General features: G+C 43.1%; 1 protein-coding gene and 1 long non-coding RNA gene across 13 annotated transcripts in view; one reads left to right on the top strand and one right to left on the bottom strand.

Annotated features, from left to right (window-relative positions):
• SPSB4 (splA/ryanodine receptor domain and SOCS box containing 4) overlaps positions 1 to 27754 on the bottom strand; it is a 334027-nt gene that overhangs the window by 152633 nt on the left and 153640 nt on the right. For 2 of the 12 annotated variants that reach the window (XM_039489644.1, XM_039489655.1), the window contains exon 1: positions 23198 to 23421. The exons of 3 other annotated variants lie outside the window; for them this stretch is intronic. The gene's annotated coding sequence lies outside the window, so the exon portion shown is untranslated. Of the gene's footprint in view, positions 1 to 104; positions 183 to 23197; positions 23422 to 23678; positions 23816 to 23954; positions 23975 to 27754 lie in introns of those variants that run through there. 7 more of the 12 variants (XM_039489645.1, XM_039489646.1, XM_039489649.1 and 4 more) reach the window with 7 other exon arrangements.
• On the top strand, positions 23486 to 26028 carry LOC120372489. The gene is made up of 3 exons (XR_005585007.1): positions 23486 to 23626; positions 23762 to 23961; positions 25251 to 26028. It is a non-coding gene; the product is annotated as an uncharacterized LOC120372489 (long non-coding RNA).

The raw sequence follows: 27754 nt of genomic DNA, 5'->3' as shown, positions 1-27754 counted from the left end.
AGTGCAGCAGTGCACTCAGGATGAGGTTGATTAAAGTTATAAAAAGTTAAAAACCATATCCCACTGAGACCACATATTCTTTATATTCAAAGAACTTCCATTACCTGTTACTTGTGTCCACAGCTTTCCACTGTACAATGGCTGAATGACTTTTTTGGCTTCTTTAAGCCCACATGGTTCTGCTGGAAGTATGAAGAAAAATGAGTGTGTTCTGAACACTAAAACATCCTAAAACTCCTTAAATATACTGGTGTCATGCTTTAAGGAAGTATTATGCTGAAGAGTCAGACTCAGGCATTTCTAGAAATGAGACCACCATACTTTTGTGCAAGTTTAAAGAGTGTACTCAGGAATGAACCATAATGGTTTTTGAAGTGGCTACTATGTACATACAAGATTCAGCTGAATCTAGAGAAAGGCTACCCACCCAGAACTAGATTAGTTAAGACAGAGTAATTGTTAACATTTGCACTAGGGCCTACGTCTGCTGCTATTATAGTAAAAGGCAAGATTTCTATTGATGTCAACCTAAGTAATGACACTGAGCACTTCAAAAGTGCTCTGCACCCAGCAATCTATCCCAAGAATAAGCCAGAATAAATTCTAGTTGCTAAATTCACCAGATGGATTTCCACAATGAAACACATCTATGTTTTTTTTCCCACTCATAGAAGGAAAGAGCTACAAGTAAATCTCTTTCCGGACTAAATCACAATAAAAATGCTGAAGACAAAACAATCAAGCAGATGGTGAAATTATTAATATTTAACACAGTTTTTACTTGAGTAAGAGCCTTTTTTCAGCATGGGAGCAAATAAGTTGCAACACCTAGACAATGCCACTGAGCGTTAAGGATTCAGTTTCAACCTTAACTCTTAAGCCTTGATCCTATATTAAGTACCGGTACATTAGACTTAGGTAGCACCCTTAAGACTGCTTTAACAAATTCACATAACATCTTCACAGTACACAAGCTATTTTTTAATTAAACTAACATATATAAGGCACAGCATATTAGCCTGAACAAACAGATGCTTATTGAAATGGGCATATTATTGTTGGTAACTGCCACAGTCCTCTTGGCAAAACAAAAATCACAGAAAGCCATGACCATATGGGAGGCAGGAATTACAAGTAAAATATTTAAACCTTGAAAATTATGCACAAATTCCCTCCCAAGACATTTTAATCCAGTGACTTTAAAAGAATGAATAAATATTCTAAAAGTAAAAATAAAGTTTGCTTCTTAGGAAATCTGATTTAGATGTATATGACACTATTCTAGCCAACAAAAGCAGACATTGCTTATGTTCTCTGCTTCACTGTTTGAACCCTCCCACTCCATACATAGTTGATTTAAAGGCTATGCATTGATGGGACTTCCACATTATTCTCCTGATACAGTGGTGCATTTATTGCATTTTACTGTTTACAGAGTTGCTGACATACAAGATCATGCCCAATAACAGCAACAGTAAACAGTAAGTTTTTAGGGAACTCTTAGGAAACCTTAAATGCTCTTTCACCCTGAGGAGACTCTTCCTTCCCTCCAGTCACCTCTCTTATCCACTTTGGCTGCTCTGATGCTGCTACATAAGCTGAAAATTCTGCTCTACACATCCTTAAATGTGCCTATTCCAAAGCAGAACCTTCATATGCAGAAATATTTGCAGGTTTTGGATGGCCTCCAGCTTCAAGATGCCAGACTCTTGGGAAGAATGCACCACAAAGGACTACTCCACACTAGAAGCGCTACAATGGTGCAGCTGCACTGATGCAACTGCTCCGCTGTAGCGCATCCGGTGAAGACGCTCTATGCCGATGAAAGAGAACTCTCCTGTTGGCATAATAAATCAGTTACTATTGTGTTGGTGGGAGAATTTCCCCCACAGACATAGCACTGTCCCACCAGAGCTTAGGTCGGTGTAATTTACGTCACTCAGGTGGGTGGCTTAGTCACACCCCCGAGTGACATACATTGTACCGACATGAGTGGTAGGGTAGACTGGCCTAGGAGTTATTAGCATTGCATCACATGGAAGAGTCACTGTGATACAGTCAAAAAATATAGTGAAGGGGTACATATGAGCATAGGTGCATTTAAGGCAACAGAACATCCAGTTTACACTATCATAATAATCCTTTGACCACACCCAACTGGAAAGAGAGTCCCCAACTCAACATGCTAAAACGTGTACAACTTTTGCCCTCCTCTTTGTCAGTGGTGTCAATACTAATATGGCCAGTCCTTATTTGTTGATCGAAGATGCCATGTAAGCTTTATTAAATTCAGAAGTAGATTTGATACATGAGAAATTTAAGAATGCTGGCAAAATGAGAACTATTCATTATAATTTACATATTTTGGATGTTTGGCCTAAAATGAACTATCAAATGGATTGCAGCAGTCAATGCGCTTGCTAGGATTCCAAGTTATGCACTTATGAAAGCATAATTCAAGAAGTCAGCAGTCAGCCAGAAGCCAAATATAATCATTTTGTAAACTCAACAATACACTTCTTGGAGTGTAGCTAGGATAACCACGTGCATACTTCCTGAGTGACAGAAACAGTCTATTTTGACCTGTGAATTTGAGAGGTGTATAGTGGAGGCCACTAAGTGGAATGTTGACCACCTGTAGTGGTTCTGCACATTTTATTCCAAAACAATGCAGCAGCTAGTTACATATATGGATGCTGAATATCAATACCCACAACATGGGACAAGCATTCCATGCCTGGCAGAGTTTATCTCCTTTCAGTGTAAGTCTTGTTTAAACCGCCTTAATATAATGGTTAACAACTCTTCCTTTCTGATTTAAATATTTCTGCATGACTTTCATTGATTATCAGTTGTAAGTTTTATTAGCCAGAATTGGTAACAATTGTAAGATTGTGCCTTTTACCTCATTTTCACCCCATTTTAATTATTGTTTTGAATAAAAAAAAAGTTATGATTTACACTATCAGTTTTGGGGTTTTTTTTGTAAAAAGCATACACTACTGCAAATACTACTCTAGGTAAATCCTGTTGTGTAAATCCTATGACCTCTAGCATTACACCCCCTCACAGATGTGAATTTCTGCTTCACACATTGAAGTGAAGTATGCAGAGAATGAAGCATCCAAAGGAATTCAGACACCCAATGAAATTAATGGTAATTGAGCATTCAAATTCTCCTGGCAGTTTTGAAATAAATATGAAGTTGCTCGGGTATAATTAATATTCTATCTTGGAAAGACCAATTATGGTGTGCATCTCTCTCCAGCCATCCCCTGTTGAAGCTCTTGCACTTTGTATTCACTGGAGCAGAGAAAGATGAACTCCATAGCACAGTAGTGGGAGCACTCATCTGGGAGGGGAAAGGCCTGGGTTTAAATCCCTGTTCCACGTCAGGTAGAGTAGGTATTTTGACCTGTCTCTCTCTCATTGTGGGTGGATACTCTAAGCACTGGGTAACTGAGTATAAGGGGGCACCACCAACTCCTCTGGCTGTATTTTGTTCAAGGGCCGATCCAATAGACTTGTATTACAGCAGTGTGAGAGCACATCTTGGATTCTGCAGCGAGATAGGTGGGGAATGCCTACTTTGTGTATCTTGCTGGGGCTGAGGCATGCTAGCCACCAAGCTGTTCAATGCCGTCAAGACTGAGACAGCCACGCACATTCCCATTGACAAACGTAGGCACCCAGAGACTGGTAACAGCTAAAGAGGGGGCTTTGAGGATAAAAGTTTTGGATTTGGGCACCTCCAGTAGCAGTTATACACTTAAGTTCCCCTGTGTATCCCACCCAATGTCTCTGCACAGAGTCCCCTAGGCTTGTATAGATCCCCAAGGTTTGAGGGCATGACCTGTATCCTTTTCTACAAGCACCATCCTTCTGCCAGGACAACGTGTGTGGGGGGAATCTTCACAGAGATTTCCTCCCCAATGTCACGTGCTGAAGGTTTTACTTAGACTACGCAAAAGGATGATTTAGTCCATTAAATGCACAAGAGTTACCAATTTTTATTATTTTTTTTAGTGGGACAGGAGAGCTTTGAATAGCTTTTTGGAAATATTTATAAAAAAGCCCACAATATTGGCTCTGCTAAAGAGTTCACTCTACAGTTCTGAAATGCTAGCTTTGCTAGTGAATCCAAGCTGTGCTTAGTGTATTTTCAAAGTGGATTTTACATCTCACCACAACTTGCTTTTTATGCTCAGTTTGTGAGAAATCCCAAATCCACGGCTGTGATCTCTCTTGCATTTTGCAGAACACCACCATCTAATTCATCACATACCTACTATGAAGAATCCTCACCCTCTCACATTTGGAGATTGAGCAGGATCTGCACTCCAGTCCGTTGCCCAGTCGAACTGAGCAAAGTGAGAAGGGGAAGATGAGAGGAACAAAGAGGGAGTTGGGATGAAAAAGAAAAAGACACAGAAGTAGAAAGTCCCCTTTTCCAATATACAAAGAGAGCAAAACAAGAAGGGTGAGAATTTCAAAAGGGCTCAATTCCCATTGATTTCTACAGGAGCACTTTGGCCAATGCTAAGCACTTCTGAAAATACTACTCATGCTGTTTAGGGCATGTGTAACGTTAACACACTGCATGAGCACAGCACTGCTGCAGTGCATGAATGAAGATGCTCTAAGAGCTGATGGGAGAAAGCTCTTCAGTAGGCTTAGTTAACTCACTTCCCCGAGAGATGGTAGCTGTGTCGGTGGGAGAATGTCTCCTGCTGACATAGTGCTGTCTAGACAGGGAGTTATACCAACCTAAATATGTTGATCAGGTGTGTGTGTTTTTTGCACCCCTGAGCAATGTAATTATACCAATATATGTCTGTAGTGTAGACAAGACCTTAGACTAGGCTCCTTATTTCAGATAAAGGGTATGTCTACACTATGAGATTATTCCGATTTTTCAGAAAGCGATTTTTGGAAACAGATTGTATAAAGTCGAGTGCATGCAGCCACACTAATCACATTAATTCAGCCGTGTGCGTCCATAGTACCGAGGCTAGCATCGACTTCCGGAGCATTGCACTGCGGGTAGCTATCCCATAGTTCCCGCAGTCTCCCCCACCCACTGGAATTCTGGGTTGAGATCCCAATGCCTGATGAGGCAAAAAAACATTGTCACAGGTGGTTCTGGGTACATGTCGTCAGGCCCCCTCCCCCTCCCTCTGTGCAAGCAACAGCAGACAACTGTTTTGTGCCTATTTTCCTGGGTTACCTGTGCGGACGCCATACCACGGCAAGCATGGAGCCCGCTCAGCTCAACGCAGCAGCCATGAGCATTGTAAACACCTCGCACATGATTGTGCGGTTTATGCTGAACCGGAACCTGCAAAACCAGGCAAGGAGGCGGCAGCGCAGCAATGAGAGTGATGAGGACATGGACACAGAGTTCTCTCAAACCATGGGCCCCAGCACTTTGGAGATCATAGTGTTAATGGGGCAGGTTCATGCCGTGGAACACCGATTCTGGGCCCGGGAAACAAGGACAGACTGGTGGGACTGCATAGTATTGCAGGTGTGGGATGAGTCCCAGTGGCTGTGAAACTTCTGTATGCGTAGGGCCACTTTCATGGAACTTTGTGACTTGCTTACCCCTGCCTTAAAGCGCAAAGACCCCAAAATGAGAGCAGCCCTCATAGTTGAGAAGTGAGTGGCAATCACCCTGTGGAAGTCTGTAATGCCAGACAGCTACTGGTCAGTCGGGAATCAGTTTGGAGTGGCCAAATCTACTGTGGGTGCTGCTGTGATGCAAGTAGCCAGCACAATCACTGAGCTGCTGCCACCAAAGGTAGTGACTCTGGGACATGTGCAGGTCATAGTAGATGTCTTTGCTGTAATGGGGTTCCCTAACTGTGGTGGGGCGATAGATGGAACCCATATCCCCATCTTGGCACCAGAGCACCAGGGCAGCCAGTACATAAACTGCAAGGGGTACTTTTCAATGGTGCTGCAAGCACTGGGGGATCACAAGAGACGTTTCACCAACATCAATGTGGGATGGCCGGGAAGGGTTCATGACGCTCACGTCTTCAGGAACACTACTCTGTTTAAGCGGCTGCAGCAAGGGATTTACTTCCCAGACCAGAAAACAACCGTTGGGGATACTGACATGCCTAAAGTTATCCTTGGGGACCCAGCCTACCCCTTAATGCCATGGCTCATGAAGCCACACACAGGCAGCCTGGACAGCAGTCAGGAACTGTTCAACTATAGGCTGAGCAAGTGCAGAACGGTGGTAGAATGTGCATTTGGACGTTTAAAGGGTCGCTGGCGCACGTTACTGACTCGCTTAGACCTCAGCCAAAACAATATTCCCATTGTTATTGCTGCTTGCTGTGTGCTCCACAATCTCTGAGAGAGAGTAAGGGGGAGACATTTATGGCAGGGTGGGAGGTTGAAGCAAATCACCTGGCTGCTGACTATGCGCAGCCAGACACCAGGGCAGTTACAAGAGCACACCAGGATGCGCTGCACATCAGAGAAGCTTTGAAAACCAGTTTCATGACTGGCCAGGCTACGGTTTGAGAGTTCCGTTTGTTTGTCCTTGATGAAAACCTGCCCCCTTCATTGACTCATTCCCTGTAAGCCACCCACCCTCCCCCCTTCGATCACAGCTTGCTTTCAGAGGAAATAAAGTCACTATCATTTAAAAACCATGTATTCTTTATTAATTGATTATAAAAATAGGGAGAGAACTGACAAGGTAGTCCGGGTGGGATATGGGAGGAGGGAAGGAAGGAAAAGGCCACTTCAAAACTTGTTGAATGACAGCATTTTGCTTGGGCTGTCCACTGGGGTGGAGTGGCAGGGTGCACAGAGCCTCTTCCCCCCATCTCCACATTCTTGGGCATCTGGGGGAGGAGGCTATGGAACATGGGGAGGCGGTAGGGTGGTTATACAGGGGCTGCAGTGGCACTCTGTGATCCTGCTGCCGTTCCTGAAGCTCCACCAGATGCTGGAGCATGTCCGTTTGATCCCACAGTAGCTGCAGCGTTGCATCCTGCCTCCTCTGATCTTCCTGCTGCCACCTCTCATCTTGAGCATCCCTCCTGGCCTCACGTTGGTTGGCCACTTTCCTGTACTGTGATACTGTGTCCTTCCGCTCATTCAAATGAACTCTTTCACTGCAGGTTGATTGCATTATTTCAGAGAAAATTTCATTTCGTGTGCGTTTTTTTCACCGCCTTATCTTAGATAGCCTTCGGGACGGAGGAGGGAGGCTTGAAAAATTTGCAGCTGTGGGAGGAAAAAAAGGGAGAGAACAATGTGTGTATTCTTTCACGGTGAACAACACTATTCACATCACATAGCACATGTGATTTCAGTACAAGGTCACATTTTGCATCTTAATATCGAGTGCCTGTGGCTTTGGTGTTAGAGATCACAGATGCAGGGCGGGGCAACAGAATTCAGCTTGCATGCGGCCATGGTAAGCCATTGTCTTTCGGCTTCTGCAACCTTCATAAAGCAGCGCCCTCCTTTCCCACGTACCAAGCAGAGCCCGTTGAGTGCTGCCGTTTTCATGTTAATGTGCAGCAGCAGAAACCAAACTAACCCCCTCCCCCCAATCCAATTCTCTGAGATGATCACTTTACCCATCCCCACACTGCATGGCTGGTATCAGGGAAGATCCCTGCTAGCCAAACGCCAACAGCTCAGCACCAATGCTCGCTGCTTGGCTAACCGCAGGGAAGGATTTCTTTTCAGCCACAGGCAAACAGCCTCATAGGAATGGACACATCTGTCCCCTTAATTAAAATTTCTGTATTTCAACCAGGTTACCATGAACGATATCACTCTCCTGAGGAGAACACAGCGGGATAAAGAACGGATGTTGCTTGAATGCCAGCAAACACCGGGACAATACGCTGCCATGCTTTGTCATGCAATGATACCAGATTACTTGCCACTAGCATGACGTGGTAAAGTGTCCTACCATGGGAGGACGAAATAAGGCTGCGCTGCCCAGAAACCTTCTGCAAAGGCTTTTGGAGCACCTCCAGGAGAGCTTCATGGAGCTGACCCTAGAGGATTTCAGCTCCATCCCCAGACACGTTAACAGACTTTTCCAGTAGCTGTACTGGCCGCGAAGGCATCCCAAGTCCTCAGGGTAAATTAATCATTTAAAAAAAAAAAAAAAGCTTGCTTTTAAACCATGTGTAATATTTCCAAAGGTACACTCACCAGAGGTCCCTTCCATGGCTTCATGGTCTGGGATACCGCCTTGGGATGGTTGGGAGGCTACTTCAGTGAGGCTGAGAAAAAGATCCTGGCTGTTGTGGAGAGCACACAGCACACTGTTCTCCCCAAGCTCGTCCTCCTCCTTCCAGTTCTAGGAGATATACCCATCTCCAATAATTATCATTTATTATTATTATTATATTCTCCTCCTCCCCGTCCGCAAAATCCTCAGGTATGGCTGAGAGTACCCCCTCCTCGGAATCCACAGTTGGGGGGGTAGTGGTGGCAGCCCCCCTAGAATTGTATGCAGCTCAGCATAGAAGTGGCAAGTCTGCAGCTCTGCACCAGATCGTCCATTTGCTTCTTTGGTTTTCTGGTAGGCTTGCCTGAGCTCCTTAACTTTCACGCGGCACTGTACTAAGTCCCTATTGTGTCCTCTCTCCATCATGCCCCTGGAGACTTTTTCAAATGTTTTGGCATTCCGTCTTCTGGAATGTAGTTCTGCTACCACGGAATCCTCTCCCCATACAGTGATCAGATCAAGTATCTCCCATATAGTCCATGCTGGAGCTCTTTTTCGATTCTGGGACTGCATGGTCACCTGTGCTGATGAGCTCTGCATCGTCACCTGTGCTGATGAGCTCTCCACGCTGGGCAAACAGGAAATTAAATTCAAAAGTTCGAGGCTTTTCCTGTCTACCTGGCCAGTGCATCTGAGTTCAGATTGCTGTCCAGAGCGGTCACAATGGTGCACTGTGGGATAGCTCCCGGAGACCAATACCATCGAATTGCGGTCACACTAACCCTAATTCGAACCGGCAATGTCGATTTCAGCACTACTCCCTTCGTCGGGGAAGAGTACAGAAATCAATTTTAAGAGCCCTTTATGTCAAAGTAAATGGCTTTGTTGTGTAGACGGGTGCAGGATTAATTTGATTTAGCGCTGCTAAATTCAACCTAAACTCGTAGTGTAGACCAGGCTTAAGGAAGGTGATATAAACGCGGGGGAGGGGGAGCTACTTTTTATGGACACCCAGACAGCCAGCTAGCTGTAAAATGCCTCTTGCGTTACTTCTCTACTTGCTTTGTTCTCTACTTGCTTTACCTGTAAAGGATTAAATAGCCTCCCTGCATAGGTACCACAAAAAAAAGGAGGGGGGGGGCGGGGGGAAGCACCTGACCAAAAGAACCAATGGGAGGGCTAAAACTTTTTAAAATTGGGGAAAACCTTCCCATTGTCTGTTGTTCTCTCATTAGAAAAGGTTCAGAGAAGGACAACTAAAATGATTAGGGGGTTGGAACGGGTCCCATATGAGGAGACATTAAAGAGGCTAGGACTTCTCAGCTTGGAAAAAAGGAGACTAAGGGGGGATATGATAGAGGTATATAAAAATCAAGAGTGGTGTGGAGAAAGTGAATAAAGAAAAGTTACTTACTTGTTCCTATAATATAAGAACTACGGGCCATCAAATGAAATTAATAGGCAGCAGGTTTAAGACAAACAAAAGGAAGTTCTTGGTCTGTGGAACTCCTTGCCTGATGAGGTTGTGAAGACTAGGATTATAACAGGGTTTAAAGGAGAACTAGATAAATTCATATAGGTTAAGTCCATTAATGACTATTAGCCAGGATGGGTAAGGAATAGTGTCCCTAGCCTCTATTTGTCAGCCAGTGGAGATGGATGGCAGGAGAGAGATCACTTGATCATTGCCTGTTAGGTTCACTCCCTCTGGGGCACCTGGCATCGGCCACTGTCGGCAGACAGGATGCTGGGCTCGGTGGACCAGTATGGCTGTTATGTTCTCTGGGCTGCAGGGACACGGAGCAGCAATGCTATAAGGAGGAATGCTGTGTGAGGCTTGAACCAGGTATTAAAAATTATCTTCCATACCTAGAAGGAATCACTGGGACAGGGAATGTTTAGATAGATGCCATCAGGTTTATTTCTTTATTTTGACTTGTGGATCTCCTCTGTGCTAACCCCAGATGTTTTTGTTTGCTTGTAACCTTTATGATGAATCGCCAAAAAGCTATTTTGGGTGCTTACTTTTTGGAATTGCACCTTTAAAAAAATCTAGCAAAAGTCTAAGTTCCAGATAAATTATATTAAAACAAAAAGGAAGAAAATATATCTTTTTTTAAGAAAAGAATTGGATTTTTGGTGTCCTAAAAGGTTTGTGCATGTGTTCTTTAATTAGCTGGTGGCAACAGCTAATTTCCTTTCTCAGATCTTCCCTGGAGGGGGGTGAAAGGGATTGAGGTGAAAGGGCTTGGGAGAAATTCCCAAGTGCTCCTTCCTGGGATCAAGGGGTTGTTTTTTTTTGCATTTGGGTGGTGGCAGCGTTTACCAAGCAAAGGTCAGAGAAAAGCTGGGAGTGTAAAACGAGCCAGGAGTGGCAAGTATTAATTTTTAAAATCCTTGCAGGCCCTCACCTTCTGCACTCAAAGGGATTCAGCCTTGACAGGAGGCAACAAATATGAACTCTCTCTCTCTCTGGGCCCTGGACCAAATAGTGACCCATGCTAACATTCAGCACCTCAATTGCTACCCAAATTAAAAGCTGCCCCACGGCTGCCCCTGCAGCAGGCAGCAACATGTCCTTACATTTAAGATGAACTCCAGGGATATATGTTAAATGAGACTTGTACTTTGGGGGGAGGGAGCAATTCTTCATGATGTGCAAAGAGAGCCTGAGAAGTAAGTGGTAGGATTAACATAAGAATAGCCATTCTGAGTCAAACCAATGGTCCAGCTAACCCAGTATCCTATCTTCCAACTGTGGTGGGTGCCTGATGTTTCTGAGGGAATAAACAAAAATGGCATTCGCTGGGTAATCCATTCCCTGTAACATCTAGTTCCAGCTTCAAGCAGTCAGAGGTCTAGAGACACCCAGAACACAGGGGTGCATCCCTGACCATCTTGGCTAATAGCCATTGATGGACATATCCTTCATGAACTTAATTTTTTCTTTAATCCAGTTATATATTTGGCCTCCACAACATCCCCTGGCAAAAGTTCCACAGATTGACTGTGCATTCTGTGAAGAAAAACTTCCTCTTTTGTTTTAAAACTGTTGCCTATTATAATAATTTCATAGTTCTCATGTTATGTGAAGGGTAGATAAAACTTCCTTATTTACTTTCTCCACAGCATTTGTGATTTTATAGCCCTCTATCCTATCCCCCCTTACTCGTCTCTTTTCTAAGCTGAACAGTCACAGTCTTTATAATCATTTTTATTGCCCTTCTCTGTACTTTTTCCAACTCTGTTCCTGTTTTCCTGAGTGTTTCCACTTTAGAAAACTTAGGGATGTCAATTCTGGTCTTTCTTGGTTTTGCTGAACAACTTTATGTTAAGACATGTTTGTTATGAGCTCTTGACCTTAACTGAAAGGCTGAGAACAATGAATCTTTAACACTTTGGCTACAAGACAACTTTGTTAGTCATCAACATTGAGCACACAAATCAAGCTCCAGCTTCTAGTGCTCAACCTCAAGCCGCTACACATCTCAAACCTTGTCTCCCAAGACCCACCACTACTCCACAGACACCAGTCTTGTCTCCTCCCCATTCCAGTCTGTGCCTTTTTCCATTCTACCATCTGCAGATGCAACATCCCTTCTATTCTGCATAGGCCTCTTCCTCAATTGTGCCCGTAAGAAATGAGATGATCATCAGGTTCCACTCCTCCCCAAGTCTAAATGGTACCATGGACCTCTGAAATTCCCAGTGTATCCTGTTGGCTTAAGTCTAGATTGAAGAATGAAAGCACCTTGGGGCAGGTATTCCATTTTTGGATAGCATACAGCACTGAACACACTGTGTCAGCTCTAAACAAATTATAATAAAGCCACTATTCAAGCTTAAAGAGAAAGGATTGCTATAATTGCAAAGTAATTCCTCGCTGCCCCACCAGGTAGTATTCCAAAAGTTTGTTCATCCGGCAGCCAACCAGTGAGTCTATGCCACCCCAAGCAGTACCTATAATCCTACACTGCAAGAGGGCCAGCCAATGAGTACATCACTCCCTATCTCCAAATGATGAGAGACAGTCCTTAAGGTGCAATGGAGGAGTCTCCTCAACTCAGAGTGATCTTCTATCAAGCATTTTTTTTTAGCAAGCTGTGAACCCAGAGCTGTTCTGGTGCTGGTTCTAAAGCTGCATGGTAGAATCTAGTCAACATATTTTACCAACAATCCATATGAAATAAGATTTCATCTTCCAAAAGAAAAACATTAAAAAGTTAGCAAGAAAGATGCATTTTATCCTCTATATCAGGTGTGGGAAAACTTTTTGTCCTGTAGGCCACATCTGTGTGTAGAAATTGTATGGCGGGCCATGACTGCTCATGAAATTGGGGGTTCCTGGCCAATGGGAGCTGTGGGGGGTGGGGAGGAGGCACTTGGGGTAGGGATTGCATGCGGAGCCCCCTGGCCCTGGCTGCCCCTACCCATAGGAGTCAGAGGGGGGATATGCTGCTACTTCCGAGAGCTATGTGGAAAGCCCCCCAACCCTGATACCCAGCAGAAGCTCAAGGGACGGATTAAAAGGTCTGATGGGCCAAACGTGGCCCGTGGGCCATAGTTTGCTCACCCCTGCCTTTATCTGAAAGAAAGGCAAAAATACTACTTTAGAGAGTAATACTATGGCTTTTGCAAAAAAAAAAAAAAAAACACGCATCTGGCTGTGACAACATCTTTTCCTATAGCAGTGTGTACATCAGCTAACATCAATATCCTGCCTAGTAATCCATACTTTGCACCAACAGTCTATAAAATTAATTTTAAAGAGAAAGTTTAACACACACACCAAAAATTGTGGTGAGCGGGGTTGCAAACAGTGTGACATGGATTTATAGTTAACAAAATTACAAGAAAAATAAGTGCGTATGAGAAGTCACTCTTAGGCGAGTGGCAGACAACAGTAATTTGACCAACTTTAATGTATACACACATACCTGATGCATCATTTGAGAGCATATTATGTCTACTTTAAAATGAGATATGATGTGGAGCTGTCAAGTGGTACCATTCCCACAGAGAGGAGGATAAAAAAACAAAACGCCATAAACACGTCAGAAGTGAATGCAAATATTTCAAAGTAGTCATTCTTAATTTAATGACTATATTATTTCAAGACAAAATTGGATTTTTGTGACCTCAAAACATAAATCTAAAAAAAGTATAATTATTGCTCGTGACATTCCTAGTCAACATCATCTTGTTCATCATTATGATCTCTGTGAATGTGCGCTTACTGTTGGGGCGGTACTAAATTATTATGAATTACTGTGGTTGATATGAATGAATGTGATAAGCATGAGTTTGGCATGGATTAGTACGTCTGAATTTGCTAGAGAATTCTGGGAGCAGGATTCTCTTAGCGTCAGATAGTTGGTGAAAGTGCTGAAATTGCATTTAAATGATTAATAAAAGCTCTATTTGTGTGTAAGTTTCAACATCAAACTTTGGAATAGATCAGCTGTGGGGACCAGCTCACCAGATAAAGAAAACATAAAAATACGTGATCAATGAGCCTGGTACAGGCTGACCCAGGTCAAAATGATCCTCTGGATGGCATCACGCTAAGAGCTCAAGTAAATGATTGATGAGAGGGTAAACATTGAATGAGCTTTGATCTGTGTCTGTTTTGCAACCCCCCCCCCTTTCCAAAATATTAATGGTAGAAAATAAAAACACCCACCGGGCATATTTTTGGGACACGTGACTCCTTTGAGAATAAAAGCTATAAATGCTAAGCAGAGTACATTAGGTTTCCCAATTAACATTTAAAGAGGTGACACTGTAAGACAGAAGGCCTTGGGGTAACCAAGACCCTGCTACAAGGGACATTTGATAGACAATGTACCTGAAAGGGGAGAGAAGAGAAGAAAAGAAGTCTCTGTCTACCTGTTTTGTTTGCCAATCAGGATACTGTGTAAGGTCAACATAGTTACTGAGGGCTTGGCTACACTTGCAGATGTGCAGCGCTGGGAGTTACAGCTGTGTTCATACAGCTGTGTAGGGAAAGCGCTGGTGTGTGGCCACACTCACAGCTACCAGCGCTGCAGTGTGGCCACATTTGCAGCACTGTTGGGAGTGGTGCATTATGGGCAGCTATCCCAGCGTTCAAGTGGCAGCAACGTGCTTTTCAAAAGAGGGGGGTGGGGTGGAGTGTGACAGGGAGCAGGGAAGAGAGAGACAATGGATTTTTGGAGCCAACACCGTGTGTCAGCTCCCTGCCTTGCAAAATCTGAACATTTCCTCGACCCCTCATTCACTCTTAACTGCAAATAGCCTGCAGACCAGATAAGCAGCTGCTCCAATGGACTCCCTTTCTCCCCCTCCCCCCGCTGTTTCTCTCCTCAAGCAAACACTAAGCTGTAGACATTCATCCCCCAGCCTGCCTCATTCACAGCAAGGTAGTGGGTTATCTCAATTGATTGATCACAGCAAACAAGAGCTGTGTTTGTTTTTTAGATAAGCAGCTCCCGGAGCCCCGAGTTCACAACAAAACAAAGAGAGGCATCATAACAAAACAAAGAGTAATTTAGTTAAAAGCATTCTGGGATATCTCCTAATACCTTGGAGGCCAATAACAGCACTGGTGTGTAGCCACACTTGACGAGCAGCGCTGCATCACCAGTGCTGCACTCGTTATACCCCAAGCAGACCAGGTGTACAGCCAGCACTGCAGCCAGGGAGTTGCAGCTCTGGATGTGCCTTGCAGGTGTGGACAGTTACTAAGTTGCAGCGCTGTAAAGCCTCCACCAGCGCTGCAACTCTCCAGTGTAGCCAAGCCCTCAAGGTTTATACTTGGGGAATTTATAGACTACACATCGCGCTAGTAAGCCTTACTTTTACTGCTTGCAGGGGCGGCTCTAGACATTTCACCGCCCCAAGCATGGCGGCATGCCGCGGGGGGCGCTCTGCCGGTTGCCGGTCCCGCGAATCTGGTGGACCTTCCACAGGTGTGCCTGTGGAGGGTCCACTGGTCCCGCAGCTCCACCGAAGCCACGGGACCAGCGGACCCTCTGCAGGCACGCCTGTGGGAGGTCCACCGGAGCCACGGGACCAGCGGACCCTCCGCAAGCATGCTACCGAAGGCTGCCTGCCTGCCGCCCTCCCGGCGACCGGCAGAGCGCCCCCTGTGGCATGCCGCCCCAAGCACGCGCTTGGCGTGCTGGGGCCTGGAGCTGCCCCTGACAGCTTGTGTGATTTCCCCCCCCCCCCCCCGAATCAAATAAATTACTATGCATTAAGCATATAGTTTCCGAATTTTCACTGGTACTGGTAACAATCCGCCCAGCTGTGGGCCGTTAAAGATCCATTTCAACAGTTACCACAGTTTTCATTCCCTTTGTCTATACACGGTTCTGTGCAGGGAAGATTGTGCAGCAACCACTACCAGTACAGACCAAAATAAAGGTCTCATAGAAGCTCAGATGCCATTGTGCCCTTGAAGAATAAAGTTCAATATCCACATTTTTCTAATCATGTTGCAATGCTGATCCAGTATCTGCTTTAATTACGTGTGAATTAAATTACGTGTCTTTGTTTGGCAAGACGCTCTTTTGACATGCTCTTCAAAACTATCCTCACATGGTGGGAGTCTGGCCAGTGACTTGTCCTTCTTGATTGCCAGTTTGAGGCCCACGCAATGTTTGAGGCCCCTTTGCTTTCTCAGTCTCAGCACTGCTAGCAACTTCTTTGCTGCCACAAGAAATTGATGCTTTTCTGACACGCTCTCCAACAGATTTTTTCCCCCCAGTATCAAATAGATATGGCACAGTCACATCCTGTCAATACACGTGCATGAGGAAATATGTTGCAGAAGTCAGGAACGAATGCATCACGAATTGTATGCATAGGTATGAAGCAAGGACTGTCAGTTTTGTGGTAACAATGCCTGTTTCAATCCATATGTTATCTAGGTGTTCCTTTTTTGAAAGTATAGAACAGCAAAGAACAAAACATCTGTGGCAGGTCACCTAATTGCCATGGTTTCTTTGACACCAAGAGACCCAAAAGCCATACTGGCCTATAAAGCATACGGAAGTATCTTGTGTCTACTTCCTCTGTACTGCACAAGTCTTGGGAGTCTTCATACACTTCTACTGATCATGGACTTTGCTATTTCACCGCTGGAAAAGCCTCAGTAGTGTTTGCATTGAGTTTGTGCCTGCACTCCCAGGTGCATTTTGAACCATATAGTCAAAGGAAAAGGAATTTTACAAGCGATAACTTGTTGGCTAACACATTTAGAAACTTTTTCCATGGAGGCATAGGGTGCCCACTAATCACCCAATATGTCTTGCATCCAACCTTAGACCCTGCCTGGCACCATCATTCTGCAGTTTTCACAGAAGTATTGTTGTCATATCTGTCAAACTCTTGAATTACAGAATTAGCTTTATCGAATCCTTTTAGGGCCTTTTATTCAGCAGCCAGTTCACCAAATGTGTGGAATTTGTCTCCAGCCATGATGTGTGTGACAGCCACTGCATTTCTGATGATATAATTCAATTTCTTCTTTGCATGGTTTTAGCTCATGGATTCATTCAGCTTGAGCGTCTAAGCTGATGCCCTAATTCATTGTTCCAGCAGGATGGAAGAGGAGCATAGAGACAGGTCCTACTGGACTAAGCACAGTTCATAGAATCATAGAATTCAAGATCAGAAGGGACCATTATGATCATCTAGTCTGACCTCCTGCAAGATGCAGGCCACATAAGCCGATCAACCCACTCCTGAACTAATTCTCTCCCTTGACTCTGCTGTTGAATGCTCCAAATCATGATTTAAAGACTTCAAGAAGCAGATAATCCACTAGCAAGCGACCCCTGCCCCATGCTTCGGAGGAAGGCGAAAAACCTCCAGGGCCACTGCCAATCTACCCTGGAGGAAAATTCCTTCCCGACCCCAAATATGGCGATCAGCTGAACCCCGAGCATGCGGTCAAGACTCTCCAGCCAGACCCTCTGGAAAAGGCTAACAATATCCCAACATTGACCCTTTGTACTAATTACCAGTGTGGCACGTTATTGCCCTATTGACTAAACCCGTTATCCTATCATACCATCCCCTCCATAAACTTATCCAGCTTAATCTTAAAGTCATGGAGGTCCTTCGCTCCCACTGTTTCCCTCAGTAGGCTGTTCCAGAATTGCACTCCTCTGATGGTTAGAAACCTTAGGAAATTTAGGCTTGAAATTAGACGGACTGACAATTTATATCAGTTTGTCCTCGTGTCCACATTAGCACTGAGCTGAAATAATTCCTCTTCTTCCCTGGTATTTATCCCTCTGATATATTTAAAGAGTGCAATCATATCTCCTCTTATCCTTCTTTTGGTTAAGGAAAACAAACCGAGCTCCTCAAGTCTCCTTTCATACGACAGACTTTCCATTCCTCGGATCATTCTAGTGGCCCTTCTTTGTACCCGTTCCAGTTTGAATTCATCCTTCTTAAACATGGGAGACCAAAACTGCACACAATACTCCAAATGAGGTCTCACCAATGCCTTATATAACGGGACTAGCACCTCCTTATCTCTACTAGAAATACCTCGCCTAATGCATCCCAAGACCGCATTAGCTTTTTTAACGGCCACATCACATTGCCTACTCCTAGTCATCCTACGATCAACCAGGACTCCTAGGTCCTTCTTCTCCTCCGTTACTTCCAACTGGTGCGTCCCCAGCTTATAACTAAAATTCTTGTTAGTCATCCCTAAATGCATAATCTTACACTTCTCATTATTGAATTTCATCCTGTTACTAATACTCCAGTTTACAAGGTCATCCAAATCTCCCTGGAGGATATCCCGATCCTTTTCCGAATTGGCAATACCTCCCAACTTGGTGTCATCCGCAAACTTTATCAGCCCACTCCTACTTTTGGTTCTGAGGTCAGCGATAAATAGATTAAATAAAATCGAACCCAAAACCGAACCTTAAGGAACTCCACTGGTAACCCCCCTCCAACCCGACAGATCACCCTTCAATACGACCCTCTGCAGTCTCCCCTTTAACCAGCTCCTTATCCACCTCTGGATTTTCATTTTGATCCCCATCTTTTCCAATTTAACCAGTAATTCCTCATGCGGTACCGTATCAAATGCCTTACTGAAATCAAGATATATTAGATCCACCGCATTTCCCTTGTCTAAAAAATCTGTTACTTTCTCAAAGAAGGAGATCGGGTTGGTTTGAAACATTTGCCATTGAAATATCATCTCTGCATCTCACTAAGGACGGGGCCTCTAAGGAAAACGGTTTCTGGACTGATAGTTGCTGTGATTGTCCCTCCTTTGCCAGACTTAAAAAAAATTGGACTTCTTGACCATATCAGCAAGCGTTTTGATGCCAGACTTCTTAACTGGCCGCAAAAGCCAAGTGCATCTCTCCATTTGTTCTTCACCAATATCTCCTGTTATACATCTGATGTTACATGCAGTCCAGTAAATATGTTGATAAGCACGTCTGGATGTGATTCAGGGTCAAGTGGGTTGATCATATTGTTGATGACATGGTTGGTAAGAGTTGTAACATGCTCTTCATCCCTCTTCGGTGCAGAGGCAAGGCCTTGTTTGTAGACTGGGTCTTCTTTCTCTCATAGCTTTTGCAGATTTGTAATCTTAAACACTAATACTGACCTGTGCATAAGTGTCATGGAATTAAGAAGCTAATCTGTGCATGAAGTATTAGCCTTTGAAACATTCAAGAAACTAGCTTTTTAATTAAAACGTTCTACCAGGCAGACTAGAGATACTACATTGTATGTACAAAAGCTTACAAATGGAGAAGTATTACATTAGGAATTCACTCTACTCCGATATAACGTGGTCCTTGGGGGCCAAAAAAAACCAAAAAACAAAAACACCTCTCACCATGTTATAGGTGAGGCCAGTATCAGATATCAGGGTAGGGAGAGGAGCCGCTCCCCGCCCCAGCTCATCTCTGCCTCCTCCCTGAGTGTGCCGCCGCCGTTCCACTTCTCCCTCCCCTCCAGGCTTGCCATGCCAACCAGCTGTTTGGCCCGGCAAGCCTTGGGGGCCAGGGGGGAGGGGAGGAGAGAAGCAGAGCGGCAGTGGCACGCTCAGGGGAGGAGGTGGAGATGAGCGGATTGGCGCAGCAAGCCTGGGAGGGAGGAGAAGTGGAGCTGCAGCACGCTAGTAGGAGGTGGCAGAGCGGAGGTGAGCTGGGGCGGGGGGACCATGAGGAGGGCCACAGCAAGTAACGGGTGGGCGCAGAAGAACTGCTTGCAGTAACATGAATTCAGAGGAGACACAGTAGGGCAGCCCTGTCCCCCAGAGCACTGCTTTACCACGTTATATCTGAATTTGCATTATATCGGACTGCATTATATGGAGGTAGAGGTGTACATTTACATCTTTCCCCTATGCAGTACTAACTGTGAGCACACAGTCTACTACTACTGGTGCACAAGCTTCAGTGAGACTGATCTGGCCAGCAAATTTCAAATTACAAATACAGAAAACTATTTAATCATTTATTAGATACTTTGACAACTAAGAACTTGATTAAGGTCTTGAAATTAAACAGTAAAAACTGTAATCATTGTCATGTTGCAGTCTTTCTGGAGTGATAAAAAAAAAATCACACTGATTTTGGGTACCATTGTTCAACCTCACCTGCAAGCTTACGGCACCACTTGACATTTCCACATCATACTTAGTCTGAACATACATGAAAGTAACCTTTCAAATGATGTATGACATAGGTGTGTGTAGTACAGGTACATTAAACTCAAAATAGGGTCCTTTATCAAGAATTACTGCATGCCTATCTGACAAATTTTAACCCAGAGCAAATGTTTACATTTTAAAAGATAAATCCTCAAGTATGGTATTCTATGGAAATATGAGCAGACATTTAATTGTGTGCACGCAAACAGCACATTTACATTAATTTTGATAAGACAATATTGATTTAGTTCCAACTGGCCAATCTTAAAACACAGGTTTTATAATGGAAACCAAGAAGAGAAAAACCAAAAAAACCTGCCTCATTACATATTTACATAGTACAACATACCTGGTCTTTTCTTTCCATTATACTCTAGTAGTGTATTTTATTTATGTGGCTCAGCAAGAGAAATCTAAATTAGCACTGCCAGTCTAAAGAGGGTTTTGTCAGTATGTCTCCCATACAATTCAACAGACATGAGTCAAGATTCGTGTCTTAGATCACACAATAAAGCAAAGCATCTCCACAGAATACCAGCCATGGCTCCTCCATGTTGTAACTTCTTCCTTGGCCTGAAGCCAGGATTTGCAAGTTCCACTAAACTTTATGTCAAAGTACCATCTTGGGAAACTTGGTTATAGCTAAAATACCTTTACATTTCCTTTTATTTATTTTATATTAAGATGGACAACATATCTACATTACCATTGTTTAAGCTGGAATTTACAGTTCTTAGAATTCCTCTGAAAGCCTTCTTAAATTTGCACTGAAGCAATGTTGCCACAGCGCAAGGGGATTGTAAGTGAAGGATGTCAGCATTGCTGTAGAGAGCAGTCAAGCAAGCTAAGTAAAAGAGACAGCTAAACATACCAGGTTCAAGTCTTGTAAATCATAGTGTAAAAACATGCCCTTATTTTAAGCCAAGAGGAATTTGGTAGAAATGTTTTTAACATGAGGTTGCTAATCATTCTGATCAAGGTCTTGTAACAGTGAAAGGCTAATCAGAACTCAGAACCCCACAGTCTGATTTTAACCCTACCAGGTGCATTACTGCAACATTTTAAGAACAAACTAGTCATAAGGGCTAGTCACAAGGTCAGTAAAATTCAAGAGCATCTCATCATCAAGACAACCATCACATGCAACCCTCTGTACAATCCATGAAACAGTTCCAAGCTCCATTGTAATGCTTTCCTCCCCTGCAGAAGAGAGGACGGAGTGTTAGGACCTACACAAAGAAAGGAACAAGCAGTGTCTGTGGAGGAAAACAAGCCAGAAATAGTTTGCTCAGTTTTGGTACATGGAAAATCCATTACACTAAGTTTACAAAGCAACAATGAAGTCTGACAAGTTATTGAGTTGCTTCATGTGGACTAGCATGAGAGATGGTCTCTCTCTCAGAAATTCTTATGCTACAGGAAATTTATGAAATCATAAAAGACAGTCATAACAGCCTCAACAAAAATTAGCAATTTTCAGCTGCTCTTGTCAGTGTATATGTCTTAGTTAGTGCTGTATCTTCATTTGGGCACCTCTGTGCAAGTGAGCTCAGCATGACTATTATAAAAGAATTTCCCAAAAGGGAACCTCATATCACTGTATCGCACCAAAACACTGAGGACTACTGAGCAAGACGACTGAGGATAGATGAATTTAAGTGAAGTCTGCAAAGAAAGAAGAAATAAGGTCAGGAAAACACATGCATTAGGGACGGGAGCTGCCAAACTATTGTTCCTGGATGCCTCTAAACAGGTAAATGCAGAAGTTCAGCTCTTAGTTTCACAAGCTTGCAGTGTATAAAGGTACTTACAGTACAATCCATCTGAAGACCTCCAAGTGCTTCAAAGGCATTAATAAATTAAACATTAGCCCCACGGTGATGTAGGGACATGCAGATGGAGAAATGGAGGCAGAGAGGTTACCCAAGGTCACACAACAAATCAATGGCAGAGACAAGCATATATAAGCTAGGTCCCCCCACCTCCCAGTTTTGTGCTTTTGCTATGAGAACACACTTCTGTTAACAATACTACTGTACACGTTATAAAACCATTGCCCCATCGTTTTTAAAAAAACAAAAACGAATTCACAATGTTTGACTTTATTCTGTCATCAGCACAAAATAAGTCTAACTGCAACTCTCATGTTCCTGATAGACTGCTTTTGTTACAGAAAGGACATTAAAAATGCATCGTGGCTTGACATGCACTGCACAAACCAAACAAACATTAGTTGCAAGCTTAGGAATAGCCCTTGGGGGAGGATGTTATTTTTCTAAGGATAAACTCTTTCACAATGCAGTGTTATCTTGTTATGGATAGTTTCTGTCACCAAGGGCAATAGAAGCATTGTGAAAAATTGGTTTTGACTAGCACTCTGGGCTGCAGCCAATATCAAATTGGTAACCAAAGTAATAACTGATCACGTCTAGATTCCGGATGCTTCTCACCCCATAGCAATGTGTAATGTATATTTTACAAAATACAAGGGAGAAAAAAAATTAAACTAACACGCCAAATGTCACATCAACTTTACCTACTGATCTTAAACTAGAACGTTCCTCCTCCTCCAGAATGAATGGGATTCTATGCTTGAGGAATTCAATAGGAAACAGTGTAGCACATTATTCAAACAGCTTTTATGGTTGCAAAAAGTATTACTATTCCAAACGAGGATCAGACCAATTTCGAAGTACATCCTTGCCAGAAGTTTTTAAAAGTAGCAACAGGGCAAACTGATTGAATACATTTCTTCACTGGAACTCACACATAGCATAAAAACTTGGGTTTGGTTACTGACAAAATTATAACTTGTGTTACTTTTGCCAAAAAGAGACTTAGAAAAATTTGAAATATTAAAAGTAGCTCAGCTGAAGTCTCCTCTTTTGCCTCTAAAAAAAGTCATTTTCTAAATGTCTAAAAATATTGCACTGATCACAATCTGCCCTATAAACAGATTTTTGTTTAATCTGGGATTGTTTGAGCCGCACCAACATCTAAATTCACAGCCAAGCAGCATAAATTTATGGAGTTTGTTTGTTTTTCACATTTGTTGTTGTTGTTGTGAAAATCAAGACCACAATTAAACATGAATTTTACAAGCATTTCTGAAAGGCAGAAGAATGTGTATTACTATTATTTCAACCACAGATACAGGGGTTTGTTGTTGCTCGTTTTTAAATACTAGTTTCTAAACTTGTAGCCACTGTTTCAAAAACGTACATTACAAAACATATCACGGAATAAAACAACATTCGTAATTAGTGGAAAACATTCACCGTTCAATAACTTACCATAAAAATACTAAAGCACCTCTTAGGCTGGTCCGTTATGGGAATACAAAATTCCAGAGGGAAAGGTCGAACCACAAGTAAACAAAACAAAACAGAAAAGGGAGCTGTGACTCGCAAAAGTATTTCCTTAAACAATATTTTCCTCTTGAACGGCAACTGATCTAAGCTTCCAAACTCTGGCAGCTGTAGTTCAGCACGAGCAAATCCTCCCGAAGAGGCAGGTTTAAAAGCAAAGATATAGTCGAAGGCTGCTTAACGAAGTGTTAGAGAGCCACATCTGTGTGATGTGTGCTAGGGCTCCAAACGTACAAGCCAGCGGAAAGACGGGGGGAAAACACTTCCTTACTCAGTAGGATACAAGCTTGTAATAGAAAATCGAAGCAACCCAGCATAGCCAGGAAACACTTCACAACTGTTCGCGCAGAAAAGGTACCGTCACTCCCCACAGAAAAAAACTGGCCTCTGAACACCGTCCTCCTACCCTTTGCAGACCTGGATTTGTTGCTCCTTCAAAGGCTAATTTACTTCATGCCTCGGATTCCTCTTTCTGTCTCTCCCCTCCAGAGAGACAGCCCAGATGGAAAGAGCCTGCAGCTGAAGCGAGGGCAGTGCCCCATCGGGAAAGCTGAGCCTGCTGATCTCATCACTAAGGGCTACTAATCCAATGACCAGGGAATTAAGAACAGATGGTGACGCCCCTTCCCCCAACACCAGCATTACCACACAGACGCCGAAACGCACACAAGCCGGAGCCTACCAACTGGGTAATAGAGCCCCCCTTGCTGTTGCACAAACTGCAATTCCTCGCACGCTTTCCTGTGCATCTCTGGCTAGAGCTCATCAAGAGCGCTCTGAGTTCACTGAGCCAGCCCAGCCCTGCATTATTTAACCCCTTGGGTCACAAAGGATGCATGGGATCCTCATGTGCAACCAGTGGTGCTGGAATTAGGGGTGCTGTTGCACCCCCTAGTTTGTAGTAATGACCAGGGCTTAAATTCAGCCAGAGCCCCCAGGAATGGAGCCCCCATAAATATTTTCAAACAAACCTGTGGGCAGGGCCTCAGCCCCACGGGAGGCACTGCCACACCTCCCTCCCCGACCTGCGAGCCTGAATCCCAGGGAATCCGCTCCCCCCTGGATGGGCCAAATAATAATTACGAATTTAAGCCTGGTAATAACAAACACCAAATAAATGTTTTCCATCAGCAGCAGCACCCCCACTATAAAAATTAGAATCACAGAATTATAGAATATCAGGGTTAGAAGGGACCTCAGGAGGTCATCTAGTCAAAATTGTTCCAGCGCCCCTGTGTGTAACTTCTCCTTTGGCACCTGAAGATTTCTGTTTGTTTAAACACACAGCCTGCCTGTGACAGAACACATTGTTGACATGAACTTTAGAGGTCTGAGTGCCCCCTTGCCAATGCTCCCGCAAAAGTCAATGGAAGCTAAGATTGCTCCAGCACCTCTGAAAAATCACCCTACGAATGTACTGGTGTGGAGTGTAATAAAGAGTAGGAACAGGAACGAAAGCTTGCAAATCAATCCATCCTTACACCCCACCCTCTTTGTCTGTAAGTGGCCTGATTAGGCTATGATCCTGGAAAGACAAAGTCACTTAGCTTTACTGATAAGTAGTCCCATGAAAATAGAAAAGAACTATTCACATGGGGTAAAGGTAAGTACATGTGATATGTACATTTTTGTAGGATTGTGGCTTCAGGTTTTAAGCAGTTGGAACAGAGACTGGTCTTTTCATAGGCCTATATAGCTCCCAGCAAACTTTTTGATGCTAAATAAACAAACAACTCCTAAATATGGCCCCAATCCTGCACTGTGATCTGTTCAAGCAAACTGTATCACTGACTTAGAATCCACTGCTGTGCATGTGCAAATCACAGTGCAAGATCTGGGTCTTCCCTCCCTCCCTCCAACACTGTTTTTATTAATTCCATTATTTAGTTAAAATGAAACCCAATGTTTTGTGATGCTAATAATGGCTTTAATTCAAAACCCCATTCAATAATTTGCATATGTGCTTTTTTCTCCACAGTTGTGCCTGACTAGCAAGTTGAAACCTTTTCTTTCAGATGCGAACTTCACTACTATTATCCATACATTTGTCACCTCAAGACCAGGTGATGGACTAAGGAACCCTCAAATACAGAAAAAAAGTCTTTGAAATAATACACATCTTAAGGTTTAAAAGAATTCTTCCTTGTGTGCTGGGACAATAGAAATTCAAAGGGGTCAGGACATATGGTCTTTTTGTGGATTTTGCTGTATTCTCTGGGATCTAAGCTTTCTTTTTCTTCCCTTTTTTTAAAGTGACATTCTTAACCCTACTGGTGGTGATAGCCTTCCCAATGTAAACTAATGCATTTTTTTCTACTGGAATCTCCAGCCAGACAATCTGAAACAAAAGCAGTAAGAAGTGTGAATTTTTACTTTCATCTGAACTGAGTGTTAAACTTTAAAGCCTAGACTGGACCACTTAAATACCAAACTACTCCTCTGAAAGGATGTTTCAGGGCAGCAGGGGTGCAAGTTCTGCACATGCAAACAGTTGAATATTCTGCGGATTGAGAGCTTGCTACTCTCTTTAAAATCAGGGTTCATGTAGTAAACTTCACTTTGTCAATTAAAATCATTGGGGTTAGTAATTTGACTTGCATGAATGTGAGTTTTCCATAACATTTGGTCCAGCTGCATTTAAGGCTGTTCAGTTTTAAATAAACTGATATTTTAAAATAACTCTCTGTGTGTTTTGCAGTGATACATATTTAGGAAAGCAGAGATAAATGAGAGAAAACAAACCTCAACACCCAAAATTGTAGAGATTGGAGGGGGACCGCCCTTATTTATGTCAGCTGCTGTTTGTTTGATAGATTTAATTGGGACATTCCTAGCACCAGCATTAGTAAAAAATTAGTGAAAGTCCATATTATTGGAAGGGTGTGACAATTGAGCCAGTAATCTACCATCTATGTAGTCTCTCTCATACAACCAATTAAATGGTTGCATGAAAATTAGCTGTATAGTAAGGGTGGTAATTGGTTGACTTATCTCTCATAATACAATGGCATAGATATGTACATTGTTGTCACACAGGTATAATTCATGAAGTCAAAATGGCTGAGAACTTAAAACTTGGACAGTGCCAGACTGCAGACCCCAGCGATGATTGAACCTGGGGATATTCTGCACAAAAAGATCTCTCACCTTTGCCTGTAGCTGTGTCCATCGCTTCACATGGACTCAGACAGACATTCTAGGCTTCAGAGTGACACACAGTGACAATCCAGAAATCTTATTCTGTAGATGATTCACACCATAAATGGGGAAATTGTGAAACAGTTGCAATGTACTCTGTGGGATAGAGGAACAGCCTTGGAACAAATGTTCTGGAACTCCCACAAACGTTTTTTAAAAGCATACAGTGAGAGTTATACTAAGCCTGTATCTCCCCTCTTCCAAAATCTCTTTTTCCACCACTTAGGTAACCACTAGAGATGGATGAAACAGAAAATATAAGAACCAATTAGAAATTTAACCTTCTTCTAGGTTTGAAAAAGTTTGGGTAAATATTTCCATTGCTTCCCACTCAAAAACCAGCAACAGGCCTTTGCAAAACATGCTACGACCCTAAGATGAAGCTTTTCTGGCCCAGATCCTCAAAGGTATTTAGGGTCCTAATTCTAAAGCAAGGTAGTAGCCTAAATACCTCTGAGGATCTGTCTCTCTTGATCTCTACTGGTAGGCCAGTCACTGTATTCAAATTTAACTTCTCTGGTTTGACAAGAAAATACATTCTGTGCTCCATCCTTTCCTCTTCTCAGCCTTAAACTGGGCTGTTATTTTTCTAAGGATAAGCCCTTTCACAATCTTGTAGGATGGATTTGTTACCTGTTTTCTTAGATCATATGTTCTTCCGTGCAGGGACCATGTCTACTACTACATTTGTAATGTGACTAAAACAATGGACCCCTGATCCTAATTAAGGATTGTAGGTTCTATTATTTAAAAAAAAAAATCTCCAATGGAAGATTAAAGAGAAATTTTGCAACTCAACAACTTCTTCCCTTTTATCTTCCTAAATATTCTTGGGTACTTAGACCTGAAACTCAGACAACTGAGAGCAATCAGGGAGCAGGGAGATTTGGCCAGTACAATGCACATGCAAAATCTACTTTTACTTGAGTGTATAGAAAGTGGTGCTATTGCCTATACTGGTTACTGAGAACTGACACATACTGTTTGTATATGGATAGAAATGATAGACCCTTTTGCCTAGGTCTCTGACTTGGGGGAAAAAAAGGTCATGTTTTAACTAAGAAACCTTGTGTAAATATAGCAAGTTGTGTTTGGAAATGGGTTAGCTGGTCCTGGTCAGCACAGGACAGTATTTGCACACTAAAGCTGTGCAATTTCATTGCGTACATTCTCTATGTAGCATAATTCAACAGTGATTCAGCCCTGTGGTAGAGATGTTTGGAACTGCACACCAAAAAAGCTCAAAAAACCCAAGCTTTAAATAATTATTCATTGAGGTTGATA

The sequence above is a fragment of the Mauremys reevesii genome, linkage group 9, assembly GCF_016161935.1.
Source record: "Mauremys reevesii isolate NIE-2019 linkage group 9, ASM1616193v1, whole genome shotgun sequence".
Classification (NCBI taxonomy): domain Eukaryota; kingdom Metazoa; phylum Chordata; order Testudines; family Geoemydidae; genus Mauremys; species Mauremys reevesii.
This window is presented reverse-complemented; position numbering and strand designations above follow the sequence as displayed.